Here is a 13934-nt window from a genome sequence, read left to right on the forward strand (position 1 = left end):
ATTGCCTCGAGCCTTAACCACCTCCATTTTCTTTTTTTGCTCAACTCATGTAACCGCACTCGCCTTGATTCTGAGTGGCCCGAGTCACTTACGTGATCCAAAATCGGGTAACTTTTTCTTTTTTCTTTTTTTTGTCAAGTCCCAAAGTTTTGAACTTGGATAGAGTCGGATGCCCCGACTCGAGTCATCTCCAAATTTTTTGCACGACTCATGTCACCATGCTCGACTTGATTCTAAGTGCCCCGAGCCATGTACGTGATCCAAAAGTGATTAAATTTTTCTTTTTGGTTAACGCCCAAAGTTTTCAACCCGACCCGCCTCGGCAACCTCGACTCGAAGCGCCTCAAGCCTTAATGGCCTCCAATGTTTTTGCATGACTCACGCCACCGTCGAATTTTTGCTTGAATCATGTCATGATCTCTTTTTATAAAGAAAATTCTCAAATCGGATCATTTCGGCTACACTACCTTGAATCTGGCTAGCTAGGCGTAACGCCTCGAGTCGGGTCGGCAATACGTGAACTGAAACTTGTGCGTGATCCAAAAGCGGGTAACTTGTTTTTCTTTTTTTTGTAATGCCCAAAATTTAGCACTTTTTGCTGTACAGGGCCTCCCATGATTTTATTTTTTTCCCCTAGTCGACCCACTCTAGCAACCCAGTCGGGTCGCCCGAGGCTTGGGCGACGGAGTCGGGTGACCCAAGTTGGGTCGACCCAGGCGTGCGATCCTGGCTGGGGACAGAAAGTTGATTCTATAAGTTTTCTTTCCAATTTTGCTAGCTAGGTCAGCTCACCAAGTCATCTGACCATGTGGTCTTTGCCAAATCAAGAATTGACTCTTTAAGTCCGCTCACAGCTCGTCAAGCTGGCTCACCAAGATGACTTACCATCTTGCCTCACCAGGTTGCCCCACCAGGTCACCTCTTCTTTAAGACCGCTCACCATGTCGGCTCCCCAAGTCAGCTCACCGAGTTAACTATTCAAGTTGCCTCACCAAGTCAACCCCTTAAGTTCGCTCACCAAGTCAGTTCCCTAAGTCAGCTCACCAAGTCGAATCACCTAGTCGTTTTACCATCTTGCCCCAGCAAGTGTGCTCACCAAGTTGCCCAACCGAGTTGCTTCTCTAAGCCCACTCACCATGTCAGCTCACCAAGTCAGTTGTTCAAGTACATTGCCAAGTCAACTCTGTAAGTTTGCTCACCAGGTTAGCCCGCCCAAGTTGCCTCTTTAAGTTCGCTTGCCAGGTCAGCCCACCCAAGTCGCATCAGCAAGCTAAATCGCCGAGTCACCTCACGAAGTTGACTCTTTAAGTGTGCTCACCAAGTCAGCTCACCAAGTTGACTCACTATCTTGCCTCAATAAGTTGGCTTGCCGAGTTACCCCACCAAGTCGTCGCCTCTTTAAGCCCACTCACCGTGTCAACACGTCAGGTCGGCTCACCAAGTCGACTAATCAAGTAGGCCCACCAAGTCGCCTCAAGGATAGCTCCTCACCATGAGTCTCCTCACCATGTTGACTCACTGAGTTGCCTCACCATGTTGACTCTTTGAGCCTGCTCGCTAGGATGCCTCACCAAGTCGACTCGAGTACTTTGCCAAGTCGACTCTTTAAGTTCGCTCGCCAGGTCGACTCACCAAGTCAGCTCACCATGTCATCTCAACAAACCAACTCACCAAGTCGCCTCACCACGTTGGCTCTCTAATTCTATTCACCAACTCGCCCCACCAACTCGCCCCATTAGGCCCACTCACAACCTCACCCCGTTAGGCCCACTCTCACCAAGTTGACTCTTTAAGTCTGCTCATCAAGTCGAGCCACCAAGTACTCTCACCAAGTTGACTCTTTGAGTTTGTTCATCAAGTCGCCCCACCAAGTACTCTAACCAAGTCAATTCTTCAAGTGTGTTCATCAAGTCGCCCCACCAAGTACTCTCACCAAGTAGACTCTCTAAGTCCTTTCATCAAGTCACCCCACCAAGTACTCTCACCAAGTCAACTCTTTAGGTCCGTTCATAGAGTCACCCCACCAAGTCGACCCTTCAAGTGTGTTCATCAAGTCACCCCACCAAGTCGACTCTTTAAGTTCATTCATCAAGTCACCCCACCAGGTCAGCCCACAAATTACTCTCACCAAGTCGACTCTTTAAGTTCATTCATCAAATCACCCTGCCAGGTTGGCCCACCAAGTGGACTCTTTAAGTTCATTCATGAAGTCACTCTGCCAAGTCGGCCCACAATGTTGACTCTTTAAGTTCGTTCATCAAGTCACCCCGCCAGGTCACCCAACCAAGTACTCTCACCAAGTTGACTCTTTAAGTTTGCTCATCAAGTCACCCCACCAGGTTGGCCCACCAAGTACTCTCACAAAGTTGACTCTTTAGGTTTGTTCATCAATTCACTCCGCCAGCTCGGCCCACCAAGTTCTCTCACCAGGTCGACTCTTTAAGTTCGTTCATTAAGTCACCCCGCCAGTTCGACCCACCAAGTACTCTCACAAAGTCGACTCTCTAAGTTTGTTCATCAAGTCTCCCCACTAGGTCAGCCCACCAACTACTCTCACCAATTCAACTCTTTAAGTTTGCTCACCAAGTCAACCCGCTAGGTCGGCCAACCAAGTACTCTCACCAGGTCGACTCTTTAGGTTTGTTGATCAGGTCACCCCACCAAGTACTCTCACCAAGTTGACTCTTTAAGTTCATTCATCAAGTCGCTCTGCCAGGTTAGCCCACCAAGTACTCTCACCAAGTTGACCCTTTAAGTTCGGTCATCAAGTCACCCCGCCAGGTTGGCCCAGCAAGTACTCTCACAAAGTTGACTCTTTAGGTTCATTCATCAATTCACCCCACCAGCTCGGCCTAACAAGTTCTCTCACCAGGTCGACTCTTTAAGTTCATTCATCAAGTCACCCTGCCAGTTCAACCCACCAAGTACTCTCACAAAGTTGACTCTCTAAGTTTGTTCATCAAGTCACCCTGCTAGGTTAGCCCACCAAGTACTCTCACCAAGTCACCCCGCTAGTTCGACCCACTAAGTCGACTCTTTAAGTTAGTCCACCAAGTCACGTGACCAGGTCAGCCCACTGAGTACTCTCACCAAGTCGACTCTTTAAGTTTTTTCATCAAGTCACCCGGCCAGGTCGGCGCACCAAGCCACCAAGTACTCTCACCAAGTCAAATCTCTAAGTTCGTTCATCAAGTCACCCCGCCAGGTCGGCCCACCAAGTCGAATCTTTAAGTTCGTTCATCAAGTCACCCCACCAAGTACTCTAACCAAGTCGATTCTTCAAGTGCGTTCATGAAGTCACCTGACCAAGTACTCTCACCATGTCGACTCTTTAACTATATTCATCAAGTCACCCCACCAAGTACTCTCACCAATTCGACTCTTTAAGTCTGTTCATCAAGTCACCACACCAAGTACTCTCACCAAGTCAACTCTTTAGGACGGTTCATCAAGTCACCTTGCCAAGTCGACCCTTGAAGTCCATTCATCAAGTCACCCCACCAAGTCGACTCTTTAAGTCAGTTCACAAAGTCACCCAACCAGGTCGGCCCACCAAGTACTCTCACCAACCCGACTCTTTAAGTTCGTTCATCAAGTCACCAAAACAACTAATCTCACCAAGTCGACTCTATAAGTCCATTCATCAAGTCACCCCACCAGGTCGACCCACCAAGTACTCCCACCAAGTTGACTCTTTAAGTCCGTTCATCAGTTCACCTCGCCAAGTACTCTCACCAAGTCAACTCTTTAGGTCTGTTCATCAAGTCACCCCGCCAAGTCGACCCTTTAAGTCCATTCATCAAGTCGCCCCACCAAGTACTCTCACCAAGTTGACTCTTTAAGTCCTTTCATCAAGTCACCCCACCAAGTTGACTCTTCAGGTCTGTTCATCAAGTCACTAGAACAAGTACTCTAACCAAGTCGACTCTTCAAGTCTGTCTATAAAGTCACCCCACCAGGTCGGCCCACCAAGTCAACTCTTTAAGTCTGTTCATCAGTTCACCCTGCCAAGTACTCTCACCAAGTTGACTCTTTAACTTCGTTCATCAAGTCGCTCCTCTAGGTCAGCCCACCAAGTACTCTCACCAAGTTGACCCTTTAAGTTCGGTCATCAAGTCACCCCGCCAGGTCGGCCCACCAAGTACTCTCACAAAGTCGACTCTTTAGGTTCGTTCATCAATTCACCCCGCCAGATCGGTCCACCAAGTTCTCTCACCAGTTTGACTCTTTAAGTTTGTTCATCAAGTCACCCCGCCAGTTCGACCCACCAAGTACTCTCACAAAGTCGACTCTCTAAGTTCGTTCATCAAGTCTCCCTGCTAGGTTAGCCCACCAAGTACTCTCACCAAGTCACCCCGCTAGTTCGACCCACCAAGTCGACTCTTTAAGTTCGTTCATCAAGTCACGTGACTAGGTCAGCCCACCGAGTACTCTCACCAATTTGACTCTTTAAGTTTGTTCATAAAGTCACTTAGCCAGGTCAGCCCATCAAGCCACCAAGTACTCTCACCAAGTCGAATCTCTAAGTTCGTTCATCAAGTCACTCTGCTAGGTCGGCCCACCAAGTGGAATCTTTAAGTTCGTTCATCAAGTCAACCCACCAAGTACTCTAACCAAGTTGATTCTTCAAGTGCGTTCATCAAGTCACCCAACCAAGTACTCTCACCAAGTCATCACTTTAACTATGTTCATCAAATCACCCCACCAAGTCCTCTCACCAATTCGACTCTTTAAGTCTGTTCATCAAGTCACTACACCAAGTACTCTCACCAAGTCAACTCTTTAGGACCGTTCATCAAGTCACCTTGCCAAGTTGACCCTTGAAGTTCGTTCATCAAGTCACCCCACCAAGTTGACTCTTTAAGTCAGTTCACAAAGTCACCCAACCAGGTTGGCCCACCAAGTACTCTCACCAAGTTGACTCTCTAAGTCTGTTCATCAGGTCACCCCATCGAGTACTCTCGCCAAGTCAACTCTTTAGGTCCGTTCATCAAGTCACCTAGCAAAGTCGACCCTGTAAGTTCTTTCATCAAGTCACCCCACCAAGTTGACTCCTTAAGTCCTTTCATCAGGTCACCCCACCAACCTGACTCTTTAAGTCTGTTCATCAAGTCACCAGAACAACTACTCTCACTAAGCCGACTCTATAAGTTCGTTCATCAATTCACCCCACCAGGTCGACCCACCAAGTACTCCCACCAAGTCAACTCTTTAAGTTTGTTCATCAGTTTACCTCGCCAAGTACTCTCACCAACTCAACTCTTTAGGTCCGTTCATCAAGTCACCCTGCCAAGTCGACCCTTTAAGTCCGTTCATCAAATCGCCCCACCAAGTACTCTCACCAGGTCGACTCTTTAAGTCCTTTCATCAAGTCACCCCACCAAGTCAACTCTTCAAGTCTGTTCATCAAGTCACTATAACAAGTACTCTAACCAAATTGACTCTTTAAGTCCATCCATAAAGTCACCCCACCAGGTCGGCCCACCAAGTCGACTCTTTAAGTCTGTTCATCAGTTCAACCCGCCAAGTACTCTCACCAAGTTGACTCTTTAAGTCTGCTCATCAAGTCGAGCCACCAAGTACTCTCACCAAGTAGAATCTTTGAGTCCATTCATCAAGTCACCCCACCAAGTACTCTAACCAAGTCGATTCTTCAAGTGCATTCATCAAGTCGCCCCACCAAGTACTCTCACCAAGTTGACTCTTTAAGTCCTTTCATCAAGTCACCCCACCAAGTACTCTCACCAAGTCAACTCTTTAGGTCCGTTCATAGAGTCACCCCACCAAGTCAAGCCTTCAAGTGCATTCATCAAGTCACCCCACCAAGTCGACTCTTTAAGTTCATTCATCAAGTCACCTCGCCAGGTCAGCCCACAAATTACTCTCACCAAGTCGACTCTTTCAGTTCGTTCATCAAGTCACCCCTCCAGGTTGGCCCACCAAGTGGACTCTTTTAGTTCGTTCATGAAGTCACTCTGCCAAGTCGGTCCACCAAGTCGACTCTTTAAGTTTGTTTATCAAGTCACCCCGCCAGGTCAGCCCACCAACTACTCTCACCAAGTCGACTCTTTAAGTTTGCTCACCAAGTCACGTCGCAAGGTCGGCCCACCAAGTACTCTCACCAGGTCGACTCTTTAGGTTTGTTTATCAAGTCACCCCACCAAGTACTCTCACCAAGTTGACTCTTTAAGTTCATTCATCAAGTCGCTCCGCCAAGTCGGCCCACCAAGTACTCTCACCAAGTCGACCCTTTAAGTTCGGTCGTCAAGTCACCCCGCCAGGTCAACCCACCAAGTACTCTCACAAAGTCGACTCTTTAGGTTCGTTCATCAATTCACCCCGCCAGTTCGACCCACCAAGTACTCTCACAAAGTCGACTCTCTAAGTTCATTCATCAAGTCACCCTGCCAGGTTAGCCCACCAAATACTCTCACCAAGTCACCCCGCTAGTTCGACCCACCAAGTCGACTCTTTATGTTCGTTCATCAAGTCACGTGACCAGGTCAGCCCACCGAGTACTCTCACCAAGTCGACTCTTTAAGTTTGTTCATCAAGTCACCCGGCTAGGTCGGCCCACCAAGCCACCAATTACTCTCACCAAGTCGACTCTCTAAGTTCGTTAATCAAGTCACCCTGCCAGGTCGGCCCACCAAGTCGAATCTTTAAGTTCGTTCATCAAGTCACCCCACCAAGTACTCTAACCAAGTCGATTCTTCAAGTGCGTTCATCAAGTCACCCGACCAAGTACTCTCACCAAGTTGACACTTTGACTATGTTCATCAAGTCACCCCACCAAGTACTCTCACCAGTTTGACTCTTTAAGTCTGTTCATCAAGTCACCACACCAAGTACTCTCACAAAGTCAACTCCTTAGGACTGTTCATCAAGTCACCTTGCGAAGTCGACCCTTGAAGTCTGTTCAGCAAGTCACCCCACCAAGTCGACTCTTTAAGTCAGTTCACGAAGTCACCCAACCAGGTCGGCCCACCAAGTACTCTCACCAAGTCAACTCTCTAAGTCTATTCATCAGGTCACCCCACCGAGTACTCTCGCCAAGTCAACTCTTTCATCAAGTCACCCCACCAACCCGACTCTTTAAGTCCGTTCATCAAGTGACCAGAACAACTACTCTCACCAAAACGACTCTATAAGTCTGTTCATCAAGTCACCCCACCAGGTCAACCCACCAAGTACTCCCACCAAGTCGACTCTTTAAGTCCGTTCATCAGTTCACCTTGCCAAGTACTCTCACCAAGTCAACTCTTTAGGTCCGTTCATCGAGTTACCCCGCCAAGTCGACCCTTTAAGTTCATTCATCAAGTCGCCCCACCAAGTACTCTCACCAAGTCGACTCTTTAAGTCCTTTCATCAAGTCACCCCACCAAGTCGACTCTTCAAGTTCATTCATCAAGTCACTAGAACAAGTACTCTAACCAAGTCAACTCTTTAAGTCCGTCCATATAGTCACCCCACCAGGTCAGCTCACCAAGTTGACTCTTTAAGTCTATTCATCAGTTCACCCTGCCAAGTACTCTCACCAAGTTGACTTTTTAAGTTTGCTCATCAAGTAAAGCCACCAAGTACTCTCACCAGGTAGACTCTTTGAGTCCGTTCATCAAGTCACCCCACCAAGTACTCTAACCAAGTCGATTCTTCAAGTGCGTTCATCAAGTCGCCCCACCAAGTACTCTCACCAAGTCGACTCTTTAAGTCCTTTCATCAAGTCACCCCACCAAGTACTCTCACCGAGTCAACTCTTTAGGTCCGTTCATAGAGTCACCCCACCAAGTTGACCCTTCAAGTGTGTTCATCAAGTCACCCCACCAAGTTGACTCTTTAAGTTCATTCATCAAGTCACCCTGCTAGGTCAGCTCACAAATTACTCTCACCAAGTCGACTCTTTAAGTTCGGTCATCAAGTCACCCCGCCAGGTTGGCCCACCAAGTGGACTCTTTAAGTTCGTTCATGAAGTCACTCTGCCAAGTCGGCAAACCAAGTTGACTCTTTAAGTTCGTTCATCAAGTCACCCCGCCAGGTCAGCCCACCAACTACTCTCACCAAGTCGACTCTTTAAGTTTGCTCACCAAGTCACCCCGCCAGGTCGGCCCACCAAGTACTCTCACCAGGTTGACTCTTTAGGTTTGTTCATTAGGTCACCCCACCAAGTACTCTCACCAAGTCAACTCTTTAAGTTCATTCATCAAGTTGCTCCGCCAAGTTGGCCCACCAAGTACTCTCACCAAGTCAACCCGTTAAGTTTGGTCATCAAGTCACCCCGCTAGGTCAGCCCACCAAGTACTCTCACAAAGTCGACTCTTTAGGTTCGTTCATCAATTCACCCCGCTAGCTCGGCCCACCAAGTTCTCTCACCAGGTCGACTCTTTAAGTTCGTTCATCAAGTCACCCCGCCAGTTCGACCCACCATGTACTCCCAGAAAGTTGACTCTCTAAGTTCGTTCATCAAGTCACCCTGCCAGGTTAGCCCACCAAGTACATTCACCAAGTCACCCCGCTAGTTTGACCCACCAAGTCGACTCTTTAAGTTCTTTCATCAAGTCATGGGACTAGGTCAGCCCACCAAGTACTCTCACCAAGTCGACTCTTTAAGTTTGTTCATCAAGTCACCCGGCTAGGTCGGCCCACCAAGTCACCAAATACTTTCACCAAGTCGACTCTCTAAGTTCATTCATCAAGTCACCCCGCCAGGTCGGCCCACCAAGTCGAATCTTTAAGTCCGTTCGTCAAGTCACCCCACCAAGTACTCTAACCTAGTTGATTCTTCAAGTGCGTTCATCAAGTCACCCGACGAAGTACTCTCACCAAGTCGACTCTTTAACTATGTTCATCAAGTCACCCCACCAAGTACTCTCACTAGGTCAACTCTTTAGGTCTGTTCATAAAGTCACCCCACCAAGTCGACTCTTCAAGTGCATTCATCAAGTCACCCCACCAAGTACTCTCACCAATTCGACTCTTTAAGTCTGTTCATCAAGTCACCACACCAAGTACTCTCACCAAGTCAACTCTTTAGGATCGTTCATCAAGTCACCTCACCAAGTTGACCCTTGAAGTTTGTTCGTCAAGTCACCCCACCAAGTACTCCCACCAAGTTGACTCTTTAAGTCCGTTCACGAAGTCACCCAACCAGGTCGGCCCACCAAGTCGACTCTCTAAGTCTGTTCATCAGGTCACCCCACCGAGTACTCTCACCAAGTCAACTCTTTAGGTCCGTTCATCAAGTCACTCCGCAAAGTCGACCCTTTAAGTTCGTTCATCAAGTCACCCCACCAAGTCAAGTCTTTAAGTCCTTTCATCAAGTCACCCCGCCAAGCCGACTCTTTAAGTCCATTCTTCAAGTCACCAGAATAAGTACTCTCACCAAGTTGACTCTATAAGTCCGCTCATCAAGTCACCCCACCAGGTCGGCCCACCGAGTCAACTCTTTAAGTTTGTTCATCAGTTCACCCCGCCAAGTACCCTCACCAAGTCAACTCTTTAGGTCCATTCATCAAGTCACCCCGCCAAGTCGACCCTTTAAGTTCGTTCATCAAGTCGCCCCACCAAGTACTCTCACCAAGTCGACTCTTTAAGTCCTTTCATTAGGTCACCCCACCAAGTCGACTCTTCAAGTCCATTCATCAAGTCACCAGAACAAGTACTGTAGCCAAGTCGACCCTTTAAGTCCATTCATCAAGTTGCCCCACCAAGTACTCTCACCAAGTCGACTCTTTAAGTCCTTTCATCAAGTCACCCCACCAAGTCGACTCTTTAAGTCCTTTCATCAAGTCACCCCACCAAGTCGACTCTTTAAGTCCGTTCATCAAGTCACCTAAACTAGTACAAGTACTCTCACCAAGTTGACTCTTTATGTCTGTTCATCAAGTCACCCCTCCAGTTCCCCCAAACAAGTACTCCCACCAAGTCGATTCTTTAAGTCTGTTCATCAGTTCACCCCACCAAGTACTCTCACCAAGTGGACTCTTTAAGTCTGCTCATCAAGTCAAGCCACCAAGTACTCTCAGCAAGTCGACTCTTTGAGTCCGTTCATCAAGTCACCCCACCAAGTACTCTGACCAAGTCGATTCTTCAAGTGCTCTCATCAAGTCGAGCCACCAAGTACTCTCACCAAGTCGACTCTTTGAGTCTGTTCATCAAGTCACCCAACCAAGTGCTCTCACCAAGTCAAATCTTTAGGTCCATTCATAGAGTCATGCCACAAAGTTGACCCTTCAAGTGCGTTCATCAAGTCACCCCACCAAGTCGACTCTTTAAGTTTGTTCATCAAGTCACCCCGCCAGGTCGGCCCACCAAGTGGACTCTTTAAGTTCGTTCATGAAGTCACTCTACCAAGTCGGCCCACCAAGTCAAAAATTTAAGTTTGTTCATCAAGTCACCCCGCTAGGTCAACCCACTAAGTACTCTCACCAAGTCGACTCTTTAGGTTTGCTCACGAAGTCACCCCGCCAGGTCGGCCCGCCGAGTACTCTCACCAAGTCGACTCTTTAGGTTTGTTCGTCAAGTCACCCCATGAAGTACTCTCACCAAGTCGACTCTTTATGTTTGTTCATTGTGTCGCTCTGCCAGGTCGACCTGCCAAGTACTCTCACCAAGTCGACCCTTTAAGTTTGGTCATCAAGTCACCCCTCCAGGTCGGCCCACCAAGTACTCTCACAAAGTCGACTCTTTAGGTTCATTCATCAATTCACCCCGCCAGCTCAGCCCACCAAGTTCTCTCACCAAGTCAACTCTTTAATTTGGTTCATCAAGTCACCCCGCCAGTTCGACCCACCAAGTACTCTCATAAAGTCGACTCTCTAAGTTCGTTCGTCAAGTCACCCTACCGGGTCAGCCCACCCAGTACTCTCACCAAGTCACCTCGCTAATTAGACCCACCAAGTTGACTCTTTAAGTTCATTCATCAAGTCACCCGGCCAAGTTGGCTCACCAAGTTGACTCATTAAGTTCGTTCGTCAAGTCACGTGACTAGGTCAGCCCACCGAGTACTCTCACCAAGTCGACACTTTAAGTTTGTTCATCAAGTCACCCAGCCAGGTCGGCCCACCAAGTACTCTCATAATGTCGACTCTCTAAGTTCTTTCATCAAGTCGCTCAGCCAGGTTAGCCCACAAAGTACTATCACCAAGTCGACCCTTTAAGTTCGGTCATGAAGTCACCCAGCCAGGTCGGCCCACCAAGTACTCTCACAAAGTTGACTCTTTAGGTTCATTCATTAATTCACCCCACCAGCTCAGCCCACCAATTTCTCTCACCAAGTCAACTCTTTAAGTTCATTTATCAAGTCACCCCGCCAGTTCTACCCACCAAGTACTCTCGCAAAGTCGAATCTCTAAGTTTGTTCATCGAGTCACCTTGCCAGGTCAGCCTACCAAGTACCCTCACCAAGTCACCCTGCCAGGTCAGCCCACCAAGTCGACTCTTTAAGTTCATTCATCAAGTCACCCGGCCAAGTTCGCCCACCAAGTCGACTCTTTAAGTTCGTTCATCAAGTCATCTGACCAGGTCAGCCCACCGAGTACTCTCATCAAGTTGACTCTTTAAGTTAGTTCATCAAGTCACCTTGCCAGGTTGGCCCACCAAGTACTCTCACCAAGTTGACTCTTTTAGTTTGTTCATCAAGTCACCCTGCCAGGTCGGCCCACCAAGTCGACTCTTTAAGTTCGTTCATCAAGTCACCCTGCCAGGTCGGCCCACCAAGTTGACTCTTTAGGTTCGTTCATCAAGTCACCCCACCAAGTACTCTCATCAAGTCGACTCTTTAAGTCCTTTCATCAAGTCACCCCACCAGGTCGACTGTTTAAGTCCATTCATCAAGTCACCAGAACAAGTACTCTCACCAAGTCGACTCTTTATGTCCCTTCATCAAGTCACCCCACCAGGTACTCCCACCAAGTTGACTCTTTAAGTCCGTTCATCAGTTCACCCTGCCAAGTACTCTCACCGAGTGGACTCTTTGAGTTTGCTCATCAAGTCGAGCCACCAAGTACACTCACCAAGTCGACTCTTTGAGTCCGTTCATCAAGTCATCCCACCAAGTGCTCTCACTGAGTCAACTCTTTAGGTCCGTTCACCAAGTCACCCCGCCAGGTCGACCCTTTAAGTTCTTTCATCAAGTCACCCCACCAATTCGGCCAACCAAGTACTCCCACCAAGTCGATTCTTTAAGTCTGTTCATCAGTTCACCCCACCACGTACTCTCACCAAATGGACTCTTTAAGTCTGCTCATCAAGTTGAGCCACCAAGTACTCTTAGCAAGTCAAATCTTTGAGTCCGTTCATCAAGTCACCCCACCAAGTACTCTAACCAAGTTGATTCTTCAAGTGCGCTCATCAAGTCACCCCACCAAGTAATCTCACCAAATTGACTCTTTAAGTCCTTTATTCAACTCACCCCACCAAGTTGACTCTTTAAGTCCGTTCATCAAGTCACCAGAACAAGTAAAAGTACTCTCATGAAGTTGACTCTTTATGTCCATTCATCAAGTCACCCCACCAGTTCGGCCAACCAAGTACTCCCACCAAGTCGATTCTTTAAGTTCGTTCATCAGTTCACCCCGCCAAGTACTCTCACCAAGTTAATTCATGATTTCACCCCACCAGGTTAGCCCACAAATTACTCTCACCAAGTCGACTGTCTAAGTTCGTTCATCAAGTCACCCCGCCAGGTTGGCCCACCAAGTGGACTCTTTAAGTTCGTTCATGAAGTCACTCTGCCAATTCGGCCCACAAGGTCGACTCTTTAAGTTCATTCATCAAGTCACTCCGCCAGGTCAGCCCACCAAGTACTCTCTTCAAGTCGACTCTTCAAGTTTGCTCATCAAGTCACCCCGCTAGGTCCGCCCACCAAGTACTCTCACCAGGTCAGCCCACCAAGTACTCTCACCGGGTTGACTCTTTATGTTTGTTCATCAAGTCACCCCACCAAGTACTCTCACAATGTCGACTCTCTAAGTTCGTTCATCAAGTCGCTCAGCCAGGTTGGCCCACCAAGTACTCTCACCAAGTCGACCCTTTAAGTTTGGTCATCAAGTCACCCAGCCAGGTCGGCCCACCAAGTACTCTCACAAAGTTGACTCTTTAGGTTCATTCATCAATTCACCCCACCAGCTTAGCCCACCAAGTTCTCTCACCAAGTCGACTCTTTAAGTTCGTTCATCAAGTCACCCTGCCAGTTCAACCCACCAAGTACTCTCGCAAAGTCGACTCTCTAAGTTCGTTCATCGAGTCACCTTGCCAGGTCAGCCCACCAAGTACTCTCACCAATTCACCTCGCAAGGTCAGCCCACCAAGTTGACTCTTTAAGTTTGTTTATCAAGTCACCCAGCCAAGTCGGCCCACCAAGTCGACTCTTTAAGTTCATTCATCAAGTCATGTGACCAGGTCAGCCCATCGAGTACTCTCACCAAGTCGACTCTTTAAGTTAGTTCATCAAGTCACCTTGCCAGGTCGGCCCACCAAGTACTCTCACCAAGTTGACTCTTTAAGTGTGTTCATCAAGTCACTCTGCCAAGTCGGCCCACCAAGTCGACTCTTTAAGTTCGTTCATCAAGTCACCCTGCCAGGTTAGCCCACCAAGTCGACTCTTTAGGTTCGTTAATCAAGTCACCCCACCAAGTACTCTCACCAAGTCGACTCTTTAAGTTCATTCATCAAATCACCCCGCTATGTCTTCCCACCAAGTACTCTCACCAAGTCGACTCTTTAGGGTCATTCATCAGGTCACCCCGCCAGGTCGGCCCACCAAGTGGACTCTTTAAGTTTGTTCGTCAAGTCACCCGGCCAGGTTGGCCCACCAAGTCACCAAGTACTCTCACTAAGTTGACTCTCTAAGTTCGTTCATCAAGTCACCCTGCCAGGTTGGCCCACCAAGTTGACTCTTTAAGTTCATTCATCAAGTCACCCCATCAAGTACTCTA

The sequence above is a fragment of the Cupressus sempervirens genome, chromosome 2, assembly GCF_028749045.1.
Source record: "Cupressus sempervirens isolate cs-2001-9-10 chromosome 2, ASM2874904v1, whole genome shotgun sequence".
Classification (NCBI taxonomy): Eukaryota; Viridiplantae; Streptophyta; class Pinopsida; order Cupressales; family Cupressaceae; genus Cupressus; species Cupressus sempervirens.